General features: G+C 44.3%; 1 pseudogene; it reads left to right on the top strand.

Moving 5' to 3' along the window:
• The first annotated feature begins 2,139 nt into the window (after nt 1-2,139).
• LOC100612948 (histone acetyltransferase KAT7-like) lies at nt 2,140-4,745 on the top strand (annotated as a pseudogene).
• Nucleotides 4,746-5,045: the final 300 nt, after the last annotated feature.

The raw sequence follows: 5,045 nt of genomic DNA, 5'->3' as shown, positions 1-5,045 counted from the left end.
CTCCCTACTCTCTGCCAAGCCACTGTTTCTGGGGCCAGTTTAGCACTAGGATTTGCCTAAGAGTTGCAGTCCTTATGCCCTAGACTGCCTTTAAAGTTTATTTAGAGCACAGAGCACTTTAGCCCATGGTGGTGAGGTTTGTGGGAACTCAAGTTCTGACTGCTGGGATGGGCAATTCCCCTCTTGCTAAGGCTGGTTTAAATGCTCCCTGCTTGGGTAGATGTCAGCTGAGTCTGGTCGGGTTTTCCTTTCTGCTCTAACAGGATAGTACTGAGTTCAGTGCCTCACAATTGCTGTGTTCTTCCTCCCCCATCACCCACAGATGCTCTCTAGAGCAGGCTGTTGTTGCCAGTAGGGTGGGGGGTGGGGGGAGGGGTGCCATTGGTGATTCAAGACTGTTTTTTGAGTTTCTTCAGTGTCTTTTTCAGTGATATAAAGATAAAATCAGGTACTATAAGGGCTCACTGGATTTTTGGTTCTCATAAAGGTTTGTTTTGTTTTGTTTTGTTTTGTTTTTCTGTGTAGATAGTTGTTAAATTGATGTTCTTGTTTGGGTGAGGTGGAGAGAATCGATGAAGCCTTCTATTCTGCCATCTTGCTCCACCTCTCACAGTATTTCTTAAGTGCAAGCAAATGCTATGAGAAAGGTAGAAACAAAAGTTCCACATTAGGTAGGACATAAAATACAGGAAAGATTTGAGGTAAGGCTGGAAAACTATTTGAGGCTATACTGTGAAGGGCTTTGACTACCACGGTAAGATATTTCCTTTATTTCTAAGTACTAGGACATCTTTCCAGATTTTTGGACAGTAGAGTGATGTGATTACAATTTTACTCTAGGAAGATTCATCCGTTGACAGTGCATGGGATATATCAGCATGGTATATGAGACAGTAAGGAGACAATTATAGTGGTATAGTCATCAAGTGACAAGGGACTGAACCAAGTGGTTGTAGTAGGAGGGGACATTGTGAAGGCAGACTGTACAGACCATTGTTCCTACCCTAAATGAGTCTTCTCCATTGAATGGTCAATTTGCTTTAACTGGAAGAATAGTGGATAAAGCTATTAAAATTTTGCAATTTCAGTAGTTTTTCAGCTATAGTGTAATATAGTGTATATCTACTTTTCAAGTAAAATATTACCATCATCCTAGCTATATATGCTACAGAGGTATAGCATTACACTCTTGTAGAATCCTCAGGGATTAGGTAACACAGTGATAAATCCTGAAAATTCTTCATATGTTTGCCAAAATTTTAAGGTGTGGCATTGTCAGGGAAGTGGGGGAAAGCCAGCAGTCAAAGGCCTCACCCAGCTCCCATGCCAACCGAAGGGCAGGTCTCACTCCCACCGTGCCCCCTCCAACAGCCCCAAGTCTGTTTGCAGGCAGAGGGTGAGTCAGGCTTGAAAACTTGCCCCAGGGTACCCGCCTCCCAACTCCAGAAGAAAAGGGCTTGGTTCCTCCCCCGCCTGTGGAGTGTGCACACCAGATTTGCGCCCTACCTTGAGTTCTGGCCAGGAGGCTCCTTGCCCTGTTCAAATTGTTGCAAAGTTCAGCTGGAGATTTCCTTCTCCCTGTGAAGTTGTACCCCCTGCTCCTCTAGCCACCCTTCCGATAGATCCCTGTGGTGCTAGGCAAGAATGGCCTGCTAGGGGACCCAGCAAGGTCCCAGGGCCTTTCTGCTGCTCCCTCTACCCCTGTTTTTCACTTGGCACTCTAAACTGACTCAGCTCCAGATAAAGTCGGAAACTTCTCCTGCAAACAGACCTTCACCTTCTCCAGTGTGTGTGTGTGTGTGTGTGTGTGTGTGTGTGTTCAGGAGAGGAGGGTCTTCCTTTCCCACTTTCGCAATTGGGGCACTCACAGTATTTGGGGTGTCTCTCGGGTCCTGCAGGAGCAGTCCACTTCCTTCAGAGGGTCTGTGGGTCCTCTCAGGATTTCTGGTTTCTGGACAGCTAATTTTGATATGGGTACTGAGATAACCCATGGAGAAAAAATAGTCTCTTCAATAAATTGTGCAAGGAAAGCTGGATTTGCACACGAAAAAGAATAATAAAATTGGACCCTTATACTGTAGATCAACTCAAAATGGCTAAAAGACCTGAAATCGTTCTTTCCTGGAAAGGATTCTTGTAGTGTCTGCCATGGAACACAGACAGACCTATGGGAACACACGGGAACCTCTTTTAGAAAACTTGACAAGCGAGTAAGACTTGGATCTTTTCCGAAGAGCACAAGCCCGGGCTTCAGAGGATTTGGAGAAGTTAAGGCTGCAAGGCCAAATCACAGAGGGAAGCAACATGATTAAAACAATTGCTTTTGGTCGCTGTGACCTTGATACCTGGTACCATTCTCCATATCCTGAAGAATATGCACGGCTGGGACGTCTCTATATGTGTGAATTCTGTTTAAAATATATGAAGAGCCAAATGATACTCCGCCAGCACATGGCCAAATGTGTGTGGAAACACCCACTTGGTGATGAGATATATCGCAAAGGTTCAATCTCTGTGTTTGAAGTGGATGGCAAGAAAAACAAGATCTACTGCCAAAACCTGTGCCTGCTGGCCAAACTTTTTCTGGACCACAAGACATTATATTATGATGTGGAGCCCTTCCTGTTCTATGTTATGACAGAGGCGGACAACACTGGCTGTCACCTGATTGGATATTTTTCCAAGGAAAAGAATTCATTCCTCAACTGCAACGTATCCTGTATCCTTACTATGCCTCAGTACATGAGACAGGGCTATGGCAAGATGCTTATTGATTTCAGTTATTTGCTTTCCAAAGTTGAAGAAAAAGTTGGCTCCCCAGAATGTCCACCCTCAGATCTGGGGCTTATAAGCTATCCCAGTTACTGGAAAGAAGTACTTCTCCGCTAACTGTGTAATTTCCAAGGCAAAGAGATTTCTATCAAAGAAATCAGTCAGGAGACGGCTGTGAATCCTGTGGACATTGTCAGCACTCTGCAAGCCCTTCAGGTGCTCAAGTACTGGAAGGGAAAACACCTAGTTTTAAAGAGACAGGACCTGATTGATGAGTGGATAGCCAAAGAGGCCAAAAGGTCCAACTCCAATAAAACCATGGATCCCAGCTGCTTAAAATGGACCCCTCCCAAGGGCCCTTAAAGTGACCTGTCATTCCGAGCCAGCGAACCCCAGCAGTAGGAATCCGTACCCTAGGGATCTGTCGGTCATTTCTGTTGCTCTTGTGATTGGCAAGTACAGTATCCTTTGGGAAGGCCATCCCCCTCAGGACTGTCCTGGCTCCGACCTTTGTGTACACTGCAGACGCTGGTTCTGAGGAACTGTTGTTTCAGCCTCAGTGAGGTTGCCTGGATGGGATCTGTATTAGACTTGAGTGCAGGTCTCAGCACTGACCCAAGGAGTTCTGTTATGGTACTGTACCTGTCCAGTCACTGGTTCTCTCCTCATGTCCTCTCACCCCATGAGGTTGTGTTGTGTCTTCTAAGCGTGGTACTAGTGCTTGCCACCTGGTCACCAGACCTCCAAATATGGCTGCCACCACCAGGACCTTTCCAGTTACTCCTTATATGTGTGTTCTATGGAGGGGCAGGGAAGAGGTGGCACTTGTGATTGTGTGTGGATTGGCAGGGGGTCCATTCACTTTGGGTTCCATCTTGCTTTAAATTTCTTTCCTTCATTTTGATTAAGAGACCTCTTTTTGATCTGTATTGGGCTAACCAGAGCCAAATACTTTTGAAGAGTTTCCCAGGCACTAGTCATGGTAATAGCATATAATTGATCTGAATGAGATGGAGAGAAGAATGAAGAGGTGGTGGTTCTGGGTTTGATTTGAGTTCACCTGTGGGCAGTGGGCAGTGTCTTGGTGAAAGGGAGCGGATACTACTTTTTGCCTCACCGTAAAGTACCCACTAGTAAATATTTCCTTCTCTCTTTACTCCCACTTTTTATGTTTGCAGATGCCAAAGTAATGTCCACTTCTCCCTTTCATGCTGCATGTTAACTGGTTAATTATACTGCAGAAACCTTTTCACCTCCACTAGTCTGATACAGTACATCTGTACTTCCATATACCTTGCACTGATTTTGTCTGAATGCCCTGGGAGAAGTTGAAAATGACTGAAAGTGACTTCCGTATCTCAGCCCATGACTCAGCAAGGCAGAATGGCCACCCCTGCCAAGGTTTGCTTCTCTTTTCGACAGTGCCTCACCCTCCCTCTAGGATTAAAGTGCTTCTGCTTTTCCACGAACTCCTCCTCCATTTCCTTTTTGGGATTTGTCACCATCCTTCTATTCTCTGGTCTTCTATTTTTGGTGTTGTTCAAGTGAAGGAAGAGATGTTCCCTCTAATTTCTCTCTAGCCCATTATAACCTGCTATCTTCGGGCAACTTTTGATGTATGACATGTCACCCTTCCCAACTTGGTCTCCTCCAACATGCTGTCTTCATGTGGAGCCCTCACCACAATCCCTGACTCCGGTCATTTGTGCCTTTCTCTTGTCATCTCTGTACACTACTTATATTCACTGTGGGTTGGGGGAGCTAATTTTAAGCATGTTCAGTGGCAGCTCCCCTCCAGTTTCAGTGTCATTGTTAAAATTTATCCAAAAGCAACTTCACTAGGGGTTTTCTTAAGGGGTAAAGGCCTTTTACAGAAGCTAAACCCTTCCCCACATGTGGTAGAATGTGCTCTTCTGTATCTACTCCTCAATAAAGCATGTTCTCTGCTAAAAAAAAAAAAAAAAAAAACAAAACCTGAAATCATAAAAATCTTGGAATAAAACATAAGGGAAAACCTCCTGGATACTGGCCTTCACAATGATTTTTGGGTATGATACCAAAAACTCAGGCTACAAAAGCAAAAATAAATAAATAGAACTGCATCAAACTAAAAAGCTTCTGCACAACAAAGGAAATAATCAACATGAAAAGGCAGCCTACAGCTTGGGAGAAAATGTTTGCAACCATATATCCAATAAAGGATTAGTATCCAAAATATATTGAAAACCCCCACAACTAAATAGCAGAAAAACAAATTAACCCAATTTAAAAAT

This window comes from Pan troglodytes, chromosome X (assembly GCF_028858775.2).
Source record: "Pan troglodytes isolate AG18354 chromosome X, NHGRI_mPanTro3-v2.0_pri, whole genome shotgun sequence".
NCBI classification, from domain to species: domain Eukaryota; kingdom Metazoa; phylum Chordata; class Mammalia; order Primates; family Hominidae; genus Pan; species Pan troglodytes.
This window is presented reverse-complemented; position numbering and strand designations above follow the sequence as displayed.